Source organism: Protopterus annectens, chromosome 1.part0 (assembly GCF_019279795.1).
Source record: "Protopterus annectens isolate FY-2018-M chromosome 1.part0, PAN1.0, whole genome shotgun sequence".
Taxonomy (NCBI): Eukaryota; Metazoa; Chordata; order Ceratodontiformes; family Protopteridae; genus Protopterus; species Protopterus annectens.
Genome location: NC_056725.1, coordinates 1,963,463,460 through 1,963,486,779, shown reverse-complemented (window position 1 = coordinate 1,963,486,779; position 23,320 = coordinate 1,963,463,460).

Genomic DNA, 23,320 nt, shown 5'->3' with positions numbered 1-23,320 from the left:
GTTACTGACAGTTTAACATTCATAAATGAAAATGTTTCTGCTCTAATTTTTGTTTCACTGAAATAAAAGCATTTTCTATTTAAGACTTGTAAGTCACTGTCTTGTCTGCACCTCTCTCTCTATTTATTTATTTATTTTACATTTTCTGACCAGGATAGTCCGACTGAGCTGAGTACCCTTTTTCAGTGGAGGCCCGGGAAGAAAAGCTCCACAATATAACATTAAATCTTTAAATGCAAACAAATGACAAAATAGGTTTTACAGAGAAATAATCAGCACATTGACAATTTGAGAAAATACAATTTTCAGGATCTCACTACAAAGGATAGTCAACATAAAAACAAGCCATCAAATATCACAATTTCATTTTACGACTGTTTTAGTGTTATACAATGGGAGAAAATAACCAGGTTAGCGACAATTATGATATAAAAGTCAAAGCAGATGAGGTATGCAGGGGGCCTAGTTGGACTATTTAGGGTTTAAGGAGGTTGCGTATAGAGGCAGGACCACTGAGATTGTAGATATTCTTTTGCTGCAGCTTTAAATTGCTTAAAGTTTTCTTGGGATCTGATTTCTAGTAGAAGTTTGTTCCAAGATATAGAAGACTGGTAACTATGGAGGTTTTGACCAGTTTTGTTTTTGGGTTTGTGTATTTGTAGAAGATCTTGTTGAGAGCTGCATAGCCACCTGGTGGGGTTATAATGTGAGATAAGAGGAGCTAGGCTGGAACAGTAAGATTTCTGGTAGAGGATGGAGTGGACTATAAGGAGTTAATAGAAGTACCTGGTGGGGTAGCTCAAGCCAGTTTAGGTGTTTCAGGGCAAGACAATGGCGAGATTTGTAGGTTTGTTGTGCTGCAAATCTAGCTGCCTTATTGTAAGCTGTCTCTATCGTGGCTAGTAATGTAGAGTTTAGATTTGTAAGAATTTAGGAGCTGTATAATAGGCTAGATAGGAGGTAGGCATGAGAGATGGTAATTTTAGCTTTGGTTGTGAGGAACTTTTTGTTTTGATAGAGAAGCCCAAGTTTCTGGTGTGTTTTTTGATACAGTTGCTTATATGTAAGTCAAATTTGAGTTGATTGTCAATTATGACTCCTAAGAGTTTTGTGTTGTTTTCACCAGTGATGCGGGTGTTATCTAGGGATAATACTGAAAAATGGTTTTGGGGTAGGTGAGGTTTTTAGGAAGAAAAAGGAGGAGTTTAGTTTTTTTGGGTTGAGAATGAGCTGATTTTTAGAAACCCAGGTTTCGACACAGTTGAAGGATTCTTTGGTAGCAGTGATAAGCTCTGAGGGAGTCTCTGAGATGGTGATGACTGCAGAGTCATTTGCATATTGTATCAGGGATAATTGGGGGCAGGAGGAGTTGAGAAGATTAGTGAAGATTTTAAAGGGTAGTGGGCCAAGACTGGATCCTTGTGGTACACCCATCTTCACTGGGAGAGATGGGGAGAGTGCTGAGAACCATCTCACTGATTGCTTACACTCAGGGAGAGAGCTGGAAAACCAGTTAACAGTAGCAGTGGAAAAGTTGAGGTCAGACAGTTTGGAAAGAAGAAAAGAGTGGGAGACAGTATCAAAAGCTTTAGAGAGGTCAAGGAAAAGACAGGAGAATAGTTTGTTGTTGTCTCTTGCCTGAGAGAGAGTTTGGATGAAGGATAGTAGGGCAGCTGTAATGCTGTGTTTTGGGTGAAAGCCATGCTGGGAGGGAGTGAGCATGACTTGCTTGTGAATGCATTTTTATAATATTTTTGAGAGAGGAGGGAGTATAGTAATAGGTCTGAAGTTAGAAATTTCGGTAGAGTTACCTCCTTTATGTATGGGTAATGTATAGACTTATTTCCAGATAGAGGTAACTTTAGATTCAGAGATGGAGCAGTTTATTAAGATAGATAATGGATTAGCAATGGATTCAGCAGCTAACTGTGGGAAATAAGGTGGGAGATTATCAGCAGAAGGGGAGCAGAGTTTGAGTTTGGAGATTAGAGACTTTATGTAGTTAGTAGGAACAGATTTAAGCGAGAGAGAGTTAGTGGAGTTTAGGTTAGAGGGTGATGATGAGTAGTTGTTAGAGCAGGAAGAGGAGAGAATGGGGTTTACCATCTTTGAGATGGATTTGATGAAGTAGGTATTGAAAATGGATGCGGTTTCTGCAGGTATGTTATTTGGATATGGGTTGGGAGAAGAAGGATGACCTGGGTGCAGAATTTGATTTACTGAGTTCCAGAATGTTTGGGGGTTGGACTTTTGAGTGATCGGGGGTTGAAGTAGTAGTCCTTCTTGTCTTTGGTTTTGTGCTTTTTAGCCAAGTTTCTAAGTTCTTTATATTTTATCAAGTGGACTGGAAGTTTAGTTTTTAGCTATAGTTTCCATGTCGTGTCTCTATTTTTCATTATTGTGTGGGTATCATATGTTAGCAATGGGGCTGTATTAGTTCTAATTCGAACTGTGCAGAGAGGAGTGAGTGAATTGAGGATGTGGAAGAAAGTAGAGTTAAAATAGAGGATAGCTTCATCTAAGGTGAATGTGGTTAGGGGTAACCAGTTAATTCTAGAGAGGAGGTCATTAAGAGTAGTAGAGCAGAAGTCGGCAAGTTTATGAAAGGTGATGTATTTGTGTAGCTTTGAGAAGTGAGGTGTATATCTTAGCACTCTTATGGGGGAGTGGTCACTTAGAGATTTGGTAAGTGTTTGTGGGTTGTGGTACTTTAGGGGATTGGAGACTAGAATCCAGTCTAATAGAGAACTAGGATTATGAGATCTGTTAGTGCGGATAGGTGCTGAGATTAATTGTGTGAAGCCGTATAAGTTAATACAAGTAGTAGAATTAGGAGCCTATAAGTTTAACAAGTCTATGTTAACATCCCCAAGGAGGATTGTCTCATTATATATGTGCTGGTAGAGGTATGAGAGAATATTTTCTAGCAGGATGATGTTGTCACCTGGGGGAATATATATAGCTGCCACAGTGAGGGCTGTGAAGGTGTTAAATTGCAGATTAGCTAACAGCAGTTCAGCGGGTGAGAATTATGGAGTGGGTTTGCTCAGTTTAGTGAGAGTAAGGTGGTTTGCATAGGCAATGGCTACTCCATCCCCTTTTTTTATTAGACAGTCCTGTCTTAGAATATTGTATTCTTGGGGGAGGATGTCACAGTCTGGGTTAGGTAGTTTTAGCCAGGTTTCTGTCAGTGAGACAATATCAGGGGTGTAGTTAGCCATCCAGGAGTGGAATTCACTGTTTTTATTAACTGCACTCCTGGTATTTACAGAGTAAAAGGAAATATGTTTTTTGGGGGGAGTTGCACCATTAGTGTATAGAGTATTGGGATGTTTAGATGAGAGAGTGGAGTTGGGACCTGGGTTAGGGTGTATGTCACCAGATTGTAGTATAGATTTGGGGAGGTAGTAATACTTATTGTTTAAGTACTTTATTTTGCGTAATGATGAGATGGTATGTGGTGGGGGAATTTTGATTTTAGGAAGGGGAGCATTGAAAGAGAAGATTGAAGAGCAGGTGAGGAAAGATTGAAAAGGGTTAATTGGTTGATTTTCATGACAGATTGTAGGACTAGAGTAACTAGGAATAAGGAGGAAGTTGTAGGAGGAAAGAAAGTAGAGCAGTAGTAAGGGAGGTAGGAGAAGGAATATTTGTGTAGTGAAGGGCATGTTATGTGTAGAGTTTGCAGATGGGGGTAAGGATGAGGCTGTGTGTGAGTGTCTGAAGAGATAATAGTGTTAAGTAGAGGGTGGAGTGTTCATGGAGGAGAGGTGGGGACTATGTGGAGATGTGTGAGTGGGAGGAGGGATCCTGAAGTGGGACACGTCAGTGGAGTAGGAATGGGAGAGCCAGGGAGGAGGTTGTGCAGGAAGATGAAGTCTAAAGGAAATGATATTGGGGGTTGGGTGGGAATGGGGGTGAGTAGGGGAGCGGAGTGGGACTGAACCAGGTTCTCATATTCCCACAGAGAAAAAAAAAACAATCAGTGCGAAATGGCTAACTGAGTTTCAGGTAAGTCCATGGAGGGTAAAAAGAGTAATGGACATTGTTCAGAAGTAGGGTCAGGCTTGTAAGTAGCCGCTTAGCTTAGGGGTTAAAAGGGTATTCTAGAACATGACAGATGCACTTTCTTGTGGGCAGGGAACCAGGCTGGGCTGCTAGATTTCCGTTTATGGGAGCTTGCATTTCTAGGTAGCGAGCACTATTAGGGGAGACTACAGTAAGGTAACCAGTTATGTGTAAAGTTGAGACTTTCCCATACTTTGTTTGCAAGAGTTGGTGTCAGATTCTGTTTCTGGTAGAGAGGCTCAATCTTAGGTACTTCTCTCTTTCTCTCTGTCTCTCTATTTCTTTTTTGTTTTCCTTTCTTGATCTGTTTTCTGCAGGACTAGATGTCCCTGGGGCACTCTGACTCCAGATAACCCATGAGTGGGAAAGTTCTTCATCATGCCCTGCCCACCTGAAGATCACTTTACAGAGTGGGAGTGGTGGTTGAATCGTTGTGGGCACCCTGTTGCATGGCAGCCTGGTAAGCCAGGATTTTGGGCTACATGACCTGGTGGAGCTGTAGTACAGAGGGCAGTGAAGAAGCAATGGAGACCATATGAAACATTTCTCCAGCTGGCACAAGTCTCACTGTTCAGGTTGGCACTGGCCACTATTTCACAGGCGGCCTTGACCCTTTTATCCTAGGGGGGGTGGTCACCCTGCCCAGGACCATCAGTGCAGAGAAGTACCTGAAGCTTTCTTGGCCAGGATGATAACAGTCACAAGGTGCTCTTCACTGTCTTGTTTGTGTCTTTCTGCCATGTGTATTTCTTTTCACCCTCTCCAGTTGTCAGCCAAGAAGTGTATTCCTATCCTTGTTTGTCTTATATTTTTGTCAAAATAAATTCCTTACCTCTTCCCAGACCCTCTTTCCTACACATTCTGCCATTCTTCTTTCTTCCCCAGCTTCCCTTGTTAAAATGCATATTTGAAAATATTGTCGCTTGTCTCGTGTATTCAAAGAGACGTTAAAGCATTGTAACAGGTTCAAGATATTTATTGTACATGAACACATGAGGAATTGTAACTGGAACATGTACTTCAAATTACATATGCTGACTCACGTATTACTTCAGACACACTCGCATGTGCATCTTCATTCATGCCTGTATTCACTCTGACTGACTGTACAAAATGGCACTGATCTTGCATGTGCTCAGTAACTTATATGCACGTGCTATCTAGCTACAGTGGCTGACTAGGTACAATATACTCGATGATCTATATCCTCTCTTTTTAATTTGTTTGACATGCAATATGAGAACAAAACATTTTACATGCTAGTTATCACATCAACATTTAACAACAAATCTGAACTCAAGTCCAAGTCACTGTGTATTTCGGATTGGGTCTTTAAATTCTACCTGATCTGATCGCATAAAAACTTTGACTGAGTTTAGCAACAGGAACAGTCTCTAGGGATTCTTTCTCAATTGGAACTTCAGGGGTTACATCAGGATTACTTGAAGACAGTACACTGTCATCTAGAATTTGAACAAGTGTCGAGTCATCGGCTCAGGCAATCTGCTGCATCACTGTTTCAGAGACTGGTGATATTTATTTATTTATTTATTTTACATTTGTTGACCGGGATAGGCCGACTGGATACATGTCCATTTTCAGTGGAGGCCCGGGGAGAAAAGCTCCAAACTTAAAAACAGATACAGACAAGCAAGTTACAGTATATGCACAAACATATTTTATTAACATACAAGTTACAGTCTAACATTTCAAGCTTAAGAAGAATAGAGTTTATATACAGAAATATATACAAATATGTTGCAGTTTCTCTTACCAAACCTATAGGTGCAGCTTACATAGAGAGTATCTGCAAAGATATTACAGTTTCTCTTTTCAAATCGTTTAGTGTAAGAGGTTAGTTGCTATGAATAAGAAATTGCAGGGATATGGAAGTAGATGAGGCTTTAGTCAGGGTTAGAACAAGGACATAACCAGTGAGTTTTAAAATACTGGGTTAGATTTTTTTGAACTGATTAAGTGAGAGGTTCAGAGTAAGGTCAGATGGGAGTGAATTCCAAGTTTTGCCTACTGAATTTGCAAACAAAGATTCTCCAGATAGGTTGTTAGCTTTAACAGATTGAACCAAAAATGTTGTAGTGGAACAAAGAGGCCTAGCGTTTTTGTAGGGATGGATAATGTTTTTAAGGGAGGGCGTTTTTTCTGGATGGTTAATAACCTTGAATGCTACAGTAAATTGATTAAATTGAATTAGCCTGGGGAGTTCTAACCAACCTAAGAGATGTAGGTTTTGACAATGGTGTGTCCTGTAGGGAGATGATGTGGCAAACATGGCAATTTGATTGTAGCAGCTAGAGAGTTTGCTGAGATTAGTTTTGTTCAAGTTAGTGAGTATTGGCGAGGCATAGAGTAGAGTTGAAAGCAGATGGGTATGGGCAATGGCAGTCCTAGACAGAGGGGTGAGAAAAGGTTTGTTTTTGTATAGGGAGCCAAGTTTTTATTAACGGTTTTAATAGTTTGGTTTATGTGCATATCATATTTGAGGTTGTTGTCTATTATAACACCCAGGAGTTTGGTATACATATCTGGTGAGATTAAGGTCCCATTGTTAGATGTTATAGTAAACGAAGGTTGAGAGTATTTGTAAGTAGGGGAGAAGAGCAATAGCTTTGTTTTATTGGGGTTTAATATCAGCTGTTGATTAGAGATCCAGTGTTCTACTGTAGTAAAGGTTTTCTGGGTTAAACTAAGGAGATCTGTAGGGGTAGAGGCTGAGCAGATCAGGGTGGAGTCATCAACATATTGTATACAGGTTGTGTCTGGGATTACAGTGTGGAGGTCATTGATAAAGAGGGAGAAAAGAAGGGGACCTAATATGGAGCCTTGAGGGACAACAAGGGTAATGGGGAGAAGGGTGGAGAGTTTGTCCTGCAGAAGGACAACCTGCTGTCTTCCACTAAGATAAGACTGAAACCATTGTATAGCATTTTTATTTAGGGTAAGTAAGAGTAGCTGGTGGTCAACCATGTCAAAGGCCTTGGAAAGATCGAGAAATGGGGCAGAAGAAAGTTTGTTGTTGTTACAACTGGAATTTATGACATTAGAAAAGGAGAGGAGGGCTGAGGTGGTACTGTGCTGTGGTCTAAATCCATGCTGGGAGTTGGCCAGAAGATTATTTTGAATAAAGAAGTGTAAGAGTTGTTTATGGATGCATTTTTTCATAATTTTAGCCAGAGGGGAAAGGATAGCTATTCGTCTATAGTTTGACAGTTCAATGAAGCTTCCACCTTTATGGAGTGGTATGACACGGGGTATTTTCCAGACAGAGGGGATAGAGGCTTCAGTTATGATTCTGTTTATCAAAATAATGACAGGGTATGGTATGACATCAGCAACTTTTTGCAGGTAGTCTGCAGGGAGGAGGTCAGCTGAAAGGGTGGTTGGTTTGAGTTTTTTAATTAGGGCTCTAATGAGTGAAGTCGGAACTTTCTGGAAGCTAAAGGAGAGATTGTCACTGGGTTTAAGGGTTTCAGCAATAGGACAATTGGGTTTAAGTTTGCTAGCAAGGGCCTGGATGGTTTCTGTGAAGAAACTGTTGAAGGTGTTGGCAATGCCTCTGGCGATTTTGGGGTAGGGGCTGAGGGGGTTGGAGTAGTGGATTGCCCTGGGTGGAGAAGTTTGTTAATACCTGCCCAGAACTTCTGTGTCTTGCTGTGGTATTTCTGCTGTAGATGGCCGAAATAGTTTTTTTTTTTGTCTAGTAATATGGATTTTTTTTGTATTATTCCTATATTGTCAAAATTTGAGTTGATCTTGTGGGGCTTTAGAGATGTGCCAGTTGTTCCAGGCATTATTTCTTTGGATGGTCTTTAGTTTGGTTTCTTTATTGAGCCAGGGGGCAACTTTTGTTTTAATTCTAATACAGCGTGCAGGTGCATGGTTGTCAAGGATGGCCAGGAATGTGTTATTAAAGTGTATTAATGCCTCATCTAGTGGTAGTTGTTTTAGAATTGACCAATTGCATAATTTAAGTTCTTCTAGGAATTTATTAAGGTTGAAGTTTTTGTTATTTCTTATTGTTTTATATGTGGGTAGATGTGGACATTCAAATTTATGCCTAATAGTATGCATTAAGAAATGATCACTTAGATCTTCAGGGAGAGTACCTGATTTGTACATGTGGTAGGGGCTATTAATTAGTATCCAGTCCAGGATACTTTCTTTATTGTTAGGCTTGCCGATCCTAGTACTGGAGGTTATAGTTGTGTAAAACCATGTAGGTTTATGTGGGTGGTTGGGGTGTCTGCAATGCAGGGATTCCAATCTATACTGAGGTCCCCTAGAACAATGGTCTCTTAAGGATAGGCATTGGATAGCCAGTAGAGGATATCTTCTAGGGTCCCTGAGTTATTACCTGGGGGAATATAGACACATACTATGTTTATATAGTAAATAGAGAAGTGAGCAAAAGCTTACGGAAAACCCAGGAAATGCTGCAAATATGTTTTCAAAGAAAGGTGCTTTCCTCCTTGACTACTGCTGTTAAAATTCTTGTTAAGACGCTTCTCCTTGTTTCTTCTTTAAAAGAACTTTGAATAAACATTGGTGGATTTATTAAAACTTATTTGCATGGAAGAAAGTAATTGGCTTCCAAGAAATAAGAACCAGAACACCGGATTGGATTACAAGTACATCAAGAATTAGCATAGAGGCTCCTATTGGTTGTGGGAGATGACTCCAAGTAAGCAGCATGAATATAAATAGAAGCAGCTGCTAATGTTAAGCAGATCTGAAGAAGGTTGATAAACCAAAAGCGCTCATCTCTCTTTTTTGTGTTATAACGCTAACTTTCAAATGGTTAGGTTGTAGCTTTTATTTCTGTTTTTTGTTTTAAATTATTTTAATAAAAGTTCTTTTAAAGAAGAAACAAGGAGAAGCATCTTAACAAGAATTTTAACAGCAGTAGCCAGGGAGGAAAGCACCATTCTTTGAAAACATACTATGTTTATATATTTGTTTTTATTTATTTGTAGTTTGGAAATCATAATTTTTCTTTGTTAAATATAGGTGGTTGAAGGTCATCTAGAGTAACATTTAGGGTAGTTTTATAGAGAAGAGCAACCCCTCCCCCTTTTCTGGTAGTACGATCTAGCCTGAGTACATTATACCCTGGAGGTAGAATTTCATTATCTGGCGTAGTTGGTTTTAACCATGTTTCGGTGAGACAAAGTATGTCGGGGGAGTAGGTTGTCAGGAGAACATGGAGGTTGTGGACCTTATTGCTGATGCTTCTAATGTTTAAGTGGCAGGTCAATAGTGAGTTTGGGCGTCTATTTAGGCTTTGTCTTATATTTGGGCTGTTATGATTAGAGTTGGTGTTGTCTAGGGATGGTGGCCCAGGGTTGGGATGGATATCCCCATCAATAGTAAGGGTGTGGAGCAAACTAGCTATGAGCTTTAGAAATTTATTTATCAGCTTTTGGTAGTATTTAGTTTTGGTGTTAACATATCTGGGTATAACAGGGTGGGTGTTAGCAGGGGGTAAAGGAGTTGGTGTTGATGGACATGAATGAATGAGCATAATGGTTTGAGACGACTGTGGTGGTAGCAAGGTGTTTGGGATGGTTGAATCCTATAAGGGATTGGTTTTCATAGATGGTGAGAGAATAAAGGGTGACTAGTAAAGGCAGGCTGTAGAGCAGATGTGGTATTTTAAAAGGCTTGGGAAGTATTAGAGACATAATGCGAGGAATATACTCCTGGTAGGTAGGCAACCTAGGTGTAATAGTAGGTGGGGAGATAGTGGTAGGGGTGGGTTATAAATGAATTCCTGTTAATGGTTGGCAAAAGAGGAGGAGGGGTGTGTCTGAGGAGTTATAAATTTAGAGGTACCGGGGGCAGGTGAAAATAGGGGGCAGGGAGGGGCGTGAAGCGAGCCCAGAGAGTGTGTGGAGTGGGGCTTAACCACACCAGAGGAATCCACAGAGCCTGTGATTAAAGTAAGAGGCTTTTTTCTTGTTTTTGTACTTGCTTTAAGTTCTAATCTATGTTCTGTTTTTAGACACAGACAGCAACTTTAATAGTACAATTTGGTGGAACTTTTTAGCATTAGGAGCCTTATTTAAGGGCTTGGAAGTTTGGTGCTGCTGACTCAGTATGGCTGAATTAAACAGTTTAAGCAGAAATACTTTAGAAAAAGTAGTAACCTTAGTTAAGTTTGTTATTGAGGGTAGACCTGTGTGTCTGTCCATTTTATTTTTCTTTTTAAAAAAAATCCCAACTGGATGCAGACCTTCTATCTGTGCAAGCCTTTCAGGGTGGGAGCCATGAGAAGAGATAATACCTAATAATAGATGCTTAATGTTAGGTCATCAGCAGAAATAGAACTATAGCAAAAAAAATGATAGAACAGTGTTTCATGCCATATATAGCATAATCATTACATTAATAGTACACTGCACTGCCCTAAGAAACAGTTTCAAGTATGTGGTAGCTAAATAGAACAAGTAAGCAGGATATAGCACATATAAGAAGAAACGCTAATCAGGGTTACACTATTCTGCATGCAGCATCTTGTATCTTTAGCCTGAAAATAAAGCCCAAATGCTACTACCATTGAAAAGTAGACTGTTTGTACAGAGTCTAGGATTTAAGAAGTAGACTAAATACTGCAACAAAGTTACACTGATCCACAATCACTTCAGTTTATGTCTTTGAATTCTTCTGAAATCCATTCCTTCAGACTGTATGATGGAAGAATTATTGACCATTTCATTGTTCTTTACATTTGGTACTAACAATTGTTTACTGATCAATAAAGTTGTTCTTGTCTGTCTGGGCATTAATCTCTGAGCAAGTAGATCAAGCAAGTTATCTCGGGGAATGTTTCTGAGATTGATTAAGTTAAGAAAAATATTGGTACCATCTCTCTTGGATTTCTCCAACAAACATTTCATACTTTGAACTGCATGCTTAGATAATCCATTGGACTGTTGATACTCAGGACTACTAGTAACATGGACAAAGTCCCAAAACTCAGCAAATTTCTTAAACTGCTGACATGTAAACTGTACATATCTATCAGATATGACTTTGTGTGGACTACCATGGACAGAAAAATGTCTCTTCAACTTAGTAATGACTGGGCTGGATGTTAAGTTATGAAGTAGGTCAATTTCAAACCAACTTGAATAAGAGTCTACTAACACTACGTAATGTTGACCATTCCATTCAAAAATATCACTAACAACCATCGACCATGATAATTCAGGAATCTGGTTTAACTGAAGTGGTTCTTTTTGTTAGTGTGATTTAGTCCTATAGCAAACTGAACATGCTAGAGTTTCCTTCTCTACATCTTTTGACATAGAAGTCCAAAATACTATGCCTCTTGCCCTTCTTTTGGTTGAATCAGTACCTGGGTGACTATAAATCAAAGCTTTTGATATAGTCTTGTTGTAATGCTTTAGGAATGACCACTTTAGGACCTTTCATGATGATTCCATCTTCCATCATTAGCTTGTCTCGGTAAGGAGAATACTGATTTAAGTCTAGTGGTAGACTGGTTTCTCATGTTGGCCATCCTTGATTGATAACATGCTTCAGCTTCTGGAGAACTGAGTCTGAATCTATGTGACTCCTTAGTTCATCAAGGTGTAATGACAAAATATTTCTGACTTCCATAACTTCAAAGTCTGCTTTCTCATTTTCATGTTGCTCTGTTGTTTGTCTGGATGCTTGTGTCAAATCATCTGCAAAGTATAAATATTTGCCTTTTGTACAGACCATATTGAAATTGTACTTTTTCAATGTTAACATCATGAGTTGCAGGCATCCATGGGCTTTATGTATTGGCTTTTTCAAAATTGTCATAGAGGCTGGTGATCAGTCTCTATTTGGATAGGTCTTCCATAAATATAATCTTTGAACGTTGAATATCTGAATACTACTGTCAAAAGCTCTTTCTCTACTTGAGTATAATTCATCTCTGTTTGAGTTAAAGTTCTGGTTGCATAGGCTACTGGTATGCCTTCCTGAAGACATACTGCACCAAGACCATACTTTGAAGCATCACTTGAAAGAATTACAGGTTTGTGAACATCATAATATCTCACTGTGGGTGGACTGGCAACTTTCTTCTTCAGATTATCAAATGCTCTTTGGTGTTGTTTCAACCAAGACCAGTTTACATTTTTGTGTCTCAGCTCACGTATGGCTGCTGAAAGCTCACTCAAGTCTGGGATGAACTTTCCTAAATAGTTGACTTTACCAAGAAAATGCTGTAAAGATGTGACACTTTCTGGAACTGGCATCTCAAGAACTGCTGCTTGCTTGGATGGGTCTTGTAAACAAGAACTGGTAAACAAATGTCCCACATAAGTAAGTCTTTCAAATTGAATTTGCATTTCTGAGGATTCAGTTTAAGATTGAAGTCATGTGCATGATTTAGAACTTTCCTGAGATTTCTGTCATGTTCATTTTCACCATTGCCCCCTACAATAATGTTGTCTACTATGATAGCACATAAATAACCAGAAAAACATTGCTCCATTGCATGTTGAAATACATCATTGGCAGAATTTATCTCAAATAGCATTCTCAAAAATCTATATCTTCCAAATGATGTACTGAAAGTGGTTAATAATGAAGATTTGCGATCCAGTGAAATTTGCCAAAAGGAACTTTTTGCATCTAAGACTGAAAAAATAGTGGCATTTGGTATGAGACCAGCTACTTCTTCTACTGTATGCATTGGATGAGGAAGAGGTTTAAGTGCTTTGTTTAAGTCTCTTGGATCAATACATATTTGAATATCATCTGAGCTTTTTTTGTGAGCTATGACCATGGAAGATGCCCATTCAGTTGGTTCTTTTACTGGAGTAAGGACACCTAAATTCACCATTTTATCAAGTTCAGCTTTTACTTTGCTCTGCATTGCTACTGGAATCTTCCTTGCTGGTCTGACAACTGGGCTTATTTCTTGGTTTAACTTCATGGAATATATGAATGGGAGTTTGCTAAGCTCGTCTTTGAAAATATTATCATATTCACAAAAAATATTCTGTGTAAAACTATCATTGTTGTTCAAACTTAGATGGTGGACTTCTTTGTTAAATGAAAGTCCCATTCTCAAACTGTCTTTGAGGTCTTTTGACTATGTAAAACTGCAAGTCATAGCTGATTCCAGCAGAATAGCATAAAAGAACTACTGCGCCATCAGTTTTAATCTCTTCACTACCATAAGCAACTAGTTTTGCACACTTTGTTGAATCAAGTTTCTCACCAGCTTGTACTTCGGCAAACACTTGTGTTGATAAAACATTGCACTTGAATCCAGTATCTTCTTTAAGCTCTACAGGCTTCCCATTAATCTGAACTGTACAAAATATTTCACTCTTTGCTGACAACTGATAGTCTACTGTATTAACTGTTTCATCGATCACAGAGACACTATCAACATCAAAAGTTTGCTCACAGCTCTTTATCTACTTACTTCTTTAGATACAATATTTTAATAAAACAATGCAGCACCTTAGACTTGCAAAGCCTTTTGAAATGATTCCACTTTTTACATTTGTGACAATACTAACTAAAGCATGTCTGTCATTTAAGTTCATGACTGTCTCCACAATTACGACAGTTAACACTAAGGTTAGCTGCCTCAGCCCCATTCAGTTTATAGTTAAGGTTGGTTACTGCCATACCCTTCAGTTTATATTTCTTTTTCTTATTAGCTTTTTGCTGCACACTATCAACATTTGCACTGGTAGATACAGTATGCATGCTTTTCTCATCTGTAAGCATATTAGTTTGCTTTTCTGTAATTTCATGTATTTGACAAATCTCTTTAGCTTTGCTCAATGCTAAATCACTATCTTGAAGCAAAATATTCCTCACTGCATCATTAGTAACACCACACATAAGCCTGTCTTTTATCAACTCATCTTGTATATCACCAAATCTGCATGCGTAGCTCTATTTCTCAAGTCAGTAATATATGCTGCTATAGTTTCATAAGGCTTTTGATTTTTTGTGTTACAATATGTGCCTTTCCATTGTAATATTCATTTGAGGGTTTCTCATTTCTTTAAATTTACACTGTAAGCACTCATGGTCTTCCACCATTTCAACCTGTATCACAATATGGCATTTTTCCCCCTACCCTGCACACACAGCAGGTGCATACACAAATGAACGTTCCCTCTCAATGGCTTCTGAGCCAGCTAAATTAAGAAGTATAAATGCTCTTATACATATGCCTTTATCAGAAAATGCAGCCTGTATGAAGATATATTCTTGCATTTGCCAATTCTCTGCAATAGTATTATCAAACACCAGAGGTCCAGGTCTGTGAAATCCCTCTGCCATAACAACATTTGTTTAAATATAAACATAGACTAGGCACTTGTAATTATGCCCGCAAACACAACAATCTCTCTGAAATGGCTTTACATTAACACTGCAAACACTGAAAATATTCCAGAAACTTTGAATACTTTGAATAGCTTTAGTTAATGCAAAAAAGTAGTACAGTGTGAAGAGATATGGTTGTTTTAGTTTTTTTGTACATTTTAAACACTTTGGAAATTATTTTGAGCACTTCTGCAATTATTTTGAATACTTTTATCATAATGTCACTGTTTCAGACATTTTGTTTATCTCAGTAATTATTTTGAATGTTTTGAATAGTTTGTCACTTATTCCCAACTGAAAACTCATTTAAACAAGTTTAAGTACCTTTGAATAACCACTGACCTGTTTGTGAGTTCACTCCTGTATATTTCTCCATTTTTAACTTTGTGCCTAATGGTTTGTAAGTAGCTTCAGCTTTGGATCCTACTTCTGACACCATGTTGCTTGTCTCATGTATTCAAAAGATGCTAAAGCATTGTAATAGGTTCAAGATATTTATTGTACATAAACACATCAGGAATTGTAACTGGAACATGTACTTCAAATTACACAAGCTAACTGACTCACTTATTACTTCAAACACACTCACATGTGCATCTCCATTCATGCCTGCATTCATTCTGACTGACTGTACAAAATGGCACTGATCTTGCACATACTCAGCAACTTATATGAATGTGCTATCTAGCTACAGAGGCTGACTAGGTACAATATACTCTGTGATCTACACCTATCTCCATCAAAAAATCTTACCCATCCTCCACTAACACAACCCTCTTAATATGTTCTTTTCATGTTCTCTTGTCTGCTATCTCACCTTTTTCTGACCTATCTTTCCCCATTCTATCGATATAAAGGCTACAATAAGATATACATATAAGGTCACCTTCAGTGTGAATTCAAGACTTTAAAAAGTTTTGATAAGCTGTAAGCCAGATGCACTAAGCCATAACCAGCACAAAATCATGTAGAAAGTTCTAAGGTGATCTACTCAGCTTCATGCTTATTGCCACTTTCAGAAAATAGGTGATGACATTCTTGGATTTATGTAGATGTGAAGCATGTTCACAACAGTAGAGACTTTTTTTGCATATAAGTAAACTCATTCCATCTCAGCTTATGCCTGTTCAGATAAACAATGCTCTAATAGGTATTTTGTCTGAAAGCTGAGAAATTCTAAAATCATTAGCACATGTTCACACTTTGCTCATTTAAATACAGGCTGTGGTATTCACAGATTTACTTTTTGCATTTCCAAAAGCTGGAATTATGAATACTACCCAGTGTCTAAACATCAGTATCTCAATTTTCTTGTAAGATTTTATTGTCAAACACTTCCCCAGTAACTACTGTGTGTTCTGCTATGAAATGTGACTTTGTCTGCTATACTATTAGAAATTTTAGTGAAACTAAATGCTGAATTCATATATATATATATATATATATATATATATATATATATATATATATATATATATAATGTCTATCTATCTATTTATCTATCTATCTAATCTACATCTGCCTGTCTATATTCTGAAACATTGAACTGGAAATGTGTGCATGATGACAGCTTATAATAAATATTTCATGAATTTCTAATGAGTTATTTTGCTATAAAACATGCCCTTAAATGCTATTCTAACCCCAGAGGGTTTCACTGCATCTCAGTCCTGATTAACATTGCAGCACTTTGACAATTTGGTAGACAAATTCAAGTGCAACCTTTACAATGATCCCAGGTAATGTAAAGGTTTCACATAAGCTGCAGGCTGAATAAATTCAGTATTTTACTGTAATACACAGCAACAGCTGATTTAGATCTTATATACATGTAAAAGGTGTTTGTTCAGGCAGACATTGTTGCCCACGAATTCGTGCCTAGGATTGCATTTAGTGGGAAGTCTGGAACAAGATGTTATGTTGTAGAAAGTGATGTAGCTAGGGATAAGTTAGGAGATTGGAGTGAGCAGGAGTATATACAGAGTGGGAGGCTTAGGGACAATCCTCTTTATCATGGGCTTTTTGTCAGTCCTCCCTCCTTCCACTGTTGACAGGAATATTAGTTGGGATTGGGTGATTAAATTACTTCCCCCTTTCCCTTGGCATTCGGCTGGGATTTAGTGAGTGGAGTGGTATGGTGGTCTTTTGGGTGATATGGTGTAGCTGGAGTGAGAGGACAGTGAGGACAGTGATGCTTCTCTAATGGCTGACTGGTTTGGAAAAGCTGCCATTTCAGTTCCTCCTTGTTATATCTGTACTGATTGTACATAGTTATGATATTTGTATATGGAAGTTGCAGTCTGCCAATGTTTAATTGTTTGATTAAAAAATGAGTGCAAAAGTAATGAGCTGTTTGGCTTGGCAATTTAAAAAAAATGATCATTTGGCAAATTTGGTGTGGTCATTGCCTCTTTGTGGAGTTCATGGCCAAGTAATTTCTAAATGTTTTAAATTGCACGTGCATTATGCGGTACATTTTTTCATTGCTGCTTGCTTTTCTAAACATTGAGTAAAAGCTTCTAAAAGTGGTTGAAATTTAATAAAATCGGTGACCGTTTCTCTCCCAGGCAATGATACCTACAAATTTCTATGTAACTACATCTGTCTCTACTTGCTATCTCACTTATGTCAATATTCTTGATGCACTATATAATATATATTTTTTCATCTCTGTATCCTATTGTTTGCTGCTGCCTTTTAGACCAGGATAACTCCTTGGGTAGCAGTAGCTGTCCACGAGGTCAGTCTAGGAGTCAGATACAACTCGTAAGAGAGTGAGAGAGCAAGCAAGTAGTTGAGAAAGGTCATTGGACCAGTTCTCTTGCCAGATTAACAAATGATAAATAAACAACTAATGCCATTTCTAATTGATAGGAAAGAGTTAATACTAATCCTGTTCACAATGAGAATTACTTCTTGGTATTTAATGATGATGGGGCATTCTGTATGGGTTGACAAGTATCACAACAGGACAGTGGACAACAGGGATGACAACAAAACAGAATAAATGTACTTTTTACTTCATTCAGTAGGTGGATGACATGATGTCCACTTTCTAGATTTGTGGAACTTGCCTGTAGCTTCTTCTGGGCATTTAGGAGTGGCTCAGCCATACACAGTAAGGTTATGTCTTCTTTGTGTGGTACAATAACAAGGCTGTTATAGAGACCTGATGATGAGTTATCATGGATGGAGAGACATAGAGCTGATTGTCTGGGGGCATCATTATTGTTAGAGACAGAATGGAATATTAATTTGTCTATTTGACCTTGTATTCCATATTCTTCAGGTAATTGTAAAACCAATACATTTTTGTTATTAACTGCCACAAAAGAAAGACTATACAAACACATTTGTGACTGATGTTTTTAGTCATCTTACCCAGGTTTAAGAATAGGGTTGGCCTCAGTTGTGTTATTCATGCTCTCATAAATGTCATTTAACACACTTAGTATTGGTGTAGTAACAGAATGATCCTTTCAAAAGCCATGCTGAGACAGGTCAAGTAAGTTATTATTTTTTAATTAATTTAGTTGCTGATGGAATCTATATTATTCCATCTTTACCAAATAATTTAATATAGCTGTGCACCTCTAGTTGCTTGTTTCAGTTGACATCTCTACCTTGTTAAGATGTATCAAGTTAAGTTTACTTTCACAAAAATGGAAACAAATCCAGCTTGATACACCTGTTTACTAGTACTGTAAGAAGGGCAGCTAGGAAGAAGAGAAATCAGGTAGCTTGATGACGTTTGAGGTAATTGCTTCAGAAATTATCGATATGATAGTTTTTGTTTTTGAAATATGATTCCTGTCTGGAGATGTTGACCACCTTTAGAGAGAAATTATTTATCTCAATCAATGTGCCTTGAAAAGTGGATGAAAGAAGGTGGAAGGAACTGCTTATTTAAAAGATCTCTTAAACAATTCAGCATTGTTGTTATCAAAGGTAGGGTTAGGGGGTAGGAGGAATACAGTTCAATGGGTATACCAGCTTGTTCATCCTTTTCCAAAAAGTTTTTTTAAAGATATCTTGTTTTCAAAGACTGTCTCTTTGTATTATCTTCATGTGAATATCAAAAAAGGATTTTTTCTGAAAGGAATTTGATCCAGGCCTTGTTTCAGAAGATAATTAAGACTTCTTTTTGAATGATACCTGGGGATAGATGCAGGTTTGACTTTGAAAGACTTAAGAGGTGCAAGCCTGACTAGAATTCCAAACAGACTATCTCCAAATTGCTATGACTAGAAAAACAAAATCATCTAAGATAGTCCAATTAGTATATGGTTCCATCAGGTTAACTGTATCTTGGTGTAACTGTTTTGTGCTTTTGACAATAATGTGTGCGTGGTTTGAAGGCATTTTCAACAGATGTATTATAGAAAATGGGACATGAGTGTCTCTTAAGGTTCTAGAAAGATTCACATTGAGTATATATTAGAAACTTAAGAAGACAATCCCCGGGATTCATTAAACCCTACATGGAGTGTAGGAATAGTGCAGGAGCTGCTGCATGCAATATGTCTGCCAAGCGATTCATCAAAGGTGTCCTGGGATGTGCACGAGCGCTCCTACACTATTCCTGCATGACCACTGCCTAATGCTAATTACCTCATTTGCTGGTGAAAACCATGCAAATTTGGTGAATTAGTGATTCAGCAAGCAGGCAGATGTCCGTGCAGGAACAATGTAACCTGCAGAAATGTATTCAGTTACTAGCTGATTACATTTTTGCAAATTAGAAAATGGAGGCATGGCAGCTCGAAAGAAAGCATGTATTATACTTATTAGGCATGCCAATGGCCAAATAAATGGACATTGGCATGAAAAGCAGTTTTAATTTTTTAAAATAAAACTTTTTTTTTTGCCCGATCTCGGACATTTAAGAATAGGGCAGCGGCGCACAAACGAAATCGTGCCAAAAATAAAAAGGGGGGGGGGCATTTATTATAGAAATCTGCACTTTACTATTATAGTCAATGGCATGCAGAATGAAAACAATACCAGGGAACAGTGTTTGCTAAGGAGATCGGCTGAGTGGAAGTGCAGTAACTATGTAGTAAGACAGTGGGGTATGCTAATGAGGGGACTTATAGTGAATCACAAATTTCTTCTAAGTGTCAGACTGCACTTAACCATGTAGGTGTTCCAACACGACTGTGTAGACAGGAGGAAAAACTAACATGAAAAGCGGGTGTGTCGTGCTTGCTGTAAGCACATTGGAGCAAAGTGGCCTGTGTTTGCCCTTAGCTAAGCACAGCTAAGGCGGGGGGTGGGGGTGTCTAAGGCTGTAGTTTCTTATTCCATGAAATGCAGAATGTGTTCATGTCCAGGGTGTGTACAGGGTGCACCAAGCTTAAAACAAGAAAAAAAAACTGAAATAGCAGAACTGTGTACATCTGAGCACTGGAAATGTGTAGTGTGTATCAGGGCTTAAACTGGGAGGAAACGGGAAGGGGAAACTCCAGAAGGACAGCAATCAAGGAGAACAAGCATAGCTGGCAGAATTAGCCAGTTATACAGGCGTCAGCCCAGTACACTACTATAAACTATGCAAACACCTTTCAGTCTGGATTTTCCCACAAACTCTACACCACCGGTGTACACATTTGGGGGAATTTTAAACTGACAAATCTAACAAAACATGTTAGGGGCTGCTTTTGCTCTGATCTATCAGCATGTGATAGAGACTGAGGGTGGAGAGGAGGAAAATGCTGACAACCAACTCAGACTAAGGAGGAGGAGAAGAGTGTTCAGACCCAGGGTAACCTACCAGGGGCTACATGATCTAGAGATAGTAGAGTGCTACAGGGTGGACAGGGACATGCTTCAACAACTTGTTGAGCTGTGACGACCTCACCTCAGAGCTAGAAACAGCAGAGGGGAACCCATCCCAGTTGATACCAAGGTATGTATAGCCTTAAGAATACTAGCTAGAGGTACTTTCCAAAGACCAACTGGGGTTATCATGGGGGTCTCACAGGCATCTGCGTCTAGGATACTCCACTAGTTCCTGGATGCTATACAAACACATGCTGCTGAGCACATTCACTTCCCCAGCACCTTTGAGGAGAGGACCAGAAATATGCATCTCTTCCACCATGTATCAGAATACCCAGAGGTACTCGGTGCCATAGACTGCACACACATCAACATCAAAGCACCACCTGATGAATGGGGTAGGGTATACATAAACTGCAAGGGATTCCCCTCCCATCAACTGCCAGGGTTTATGCGATGCCCATGGCAATACCATGAATGTGTACGCTGGCAGCCCTGGAAGCTTTAATGACTCCCACATCTGGCATTTGTCACAGCTGTACTGGGCGTTTGCCAGTGGGGACATCCCATATGGCCAGCTGGTGGGGGATGCTGACTATGCACTGGAGCCATGGCTGATGACACCCATCAGAAATGCACACACACACCCACACAAGAATGCCATAATGAGGCACATGCACAAACCAGGATCATTGTAGAGCATGTATTTGGGATGCTCAAGTCACAGTTCCGCTGCCTTGACATATCCGGTGGATCCTTGAAGTACTCTACAGCCACATGTGCACACATGTTCATAGTATGTGCCATGCTACACAATATGATCCTGCAGAAACAGCTGCAGCAGGAACAAAATGGGGGAGTGCCACACAGCCCCCCACCATTGCCAAGGCCACCACAGGCACAGAATTACTTGGAGGACGAACATCCTGAGCCTGTAGGCAAATGGAGGCGTGCCCAGTATGTCCTGGCTTTGGCAAAGAGGTAATGCATAGCACATACACTGACACTGTAGGGCCCCAGAGACTGACCTCTCTCTCTGTCTGACTCACACACACAGCAAAATGGATGCCAAACATCACACTACCTATACCTAACCATGTATAGGCAGTGTATTGCGTGAATCCAACATAGTCAGCCCTCAAGTGCCACCCTCACAACAGCTGCAGGCACAAGGTAAGCCAGTCTCTGTAACAAAATAAACTAAAGGAGTGGAATTTTTCTGAAAGCATATCTATGGTATTGATCAAGCATGTAAGGGAGTGGGGTGGCTAACTGGGATAGCAGCAGACAACTGACAGCTCTGTGGGACAGCAGGATGTGTATCCCCAGTACTCACTGCCCACACCATGCAGTACCACCCTAGTCGACAAATACCACTGCAGTATATGTGGTGAGCCAAATAACAGGTGGGGTCATAGGTCACATGTATGGTTGTCAAAGTGGGGGTTCCATACCCACCACCAACCCCACACAGCAGACCAGCTGTAGACAACCATACAAAAATATCTGGCAAAGGCCCCCCATATGGCAACATCCATGAACTCCCCACCCACAGACTTTTACACAGTGATATCACAGCAGATCTGGCAGTGGTAGTATGGCTTTGAAAGGTAAAAATTCTGAAACTACAAATGTCTATGCCAGAACAATCTGACCTGTGGTTCATACTGTTATGCATGTAGTCTGAAAGATAGGGCACACCACTATGCTACATGAGGCCAAAATGTTAGGCAAATATCAGCACAGTCTGTGCAGATGTGTATCATGTACAATCATGTCACCCCCCCATAGTCCCATAGAAATGCAGTAACATGTTCCTAGACTTAAGCAGCATCCAGCTGTCACCCCAGAGTGATGGCACAATAGTAACAAAAAACAATTGTCAGTAACACCCAAGGTCAACTTACTGGTGCCATTCCAGGGGTGTCTCCTGCTGGTAGCCTGGGAACATATGATCATCAAAACGCACTGTCCTGCTACAGATGGCCTGCATATATCACAACTGGCCTACAGACCTCTGGCAAATGCTTATGCCTCACCTACAGTACCCTTTAGGGAGTGCCATGGGGTCCATAACACCAACATAACACAGTCCACAAAATGCAAAGAAAGGCCATGCCGACAACTGCTAGGAGCAAACCTGCCAGCCTCAGGGAGGCAGAAATTGAGACAAAGCCATGAATAATGGGGTGATGAAGGTCCAAAGTGAAGGACACCTTTGAAATGCTGCTCTAATAATGTTATAAAGTTGATGGAATGATTTGTAGTAACATGGAATGTCTTATGGATACAAAGTCTGAAACTGCAGTGTCAACTGTCAGTAATATCTGACTTCAACCTTGAGTGACTTGCAAAATACTTTTGCTGGAAAACCACACTTGTTTGGGTAACCAACAAGATATATGAGTCATGGATCTGGACATTCTGTAATACTCTGTACAATCGACAGACAGGGCTAGGAGTTTAAACATGGGAATACACTCACTGCAGGCAGTCCTAGCCTTGGAAGATGGTGACATGCCTACACCCACAGAACCCTGGGCCACAGCCATGAGGAGTAACACACCCCTCCCTGATCACTCATCCTATGCAACATCCTGACCCCAACATGTGTCCATCCAAGCAAAATGAGGTGGGCCATACATATATGTGTGACAAACACACACCTCCAGGCTGGTCAAACAGTCTGACACACACAATTTTTATTTATTTATTTAACATTTATTTTACCCGGATAAGTCCAACTGGACATCATGTGTCCTTTCTCAGTGGAGTCCTGGGGTGAAAAGCTCCAAAGAAATAACAGTGTACATACATGCTTTAGATAACAATAAAACTGGCATACAAGATAAAAGAAACAATGAAGTACAAAAACAATTATGTAAAACAACAAGATACTCAGGAGTAGTGCCATTATTTACAATATATACAAAAAGTACATTTCTGGTGAGAGTATAGTGTATGCATTAAAGGCTTCAATGGGTCACTTACATATGGAAAAGTGGGTCTTCAAGGGGGGTCTTTGCAGTTGCAGAGAGGGTTAGTATTGAGGTGTAATTTAAGAAGGCCTTTGAAGGTGCCTGTGTGACTTTGTAGCCTG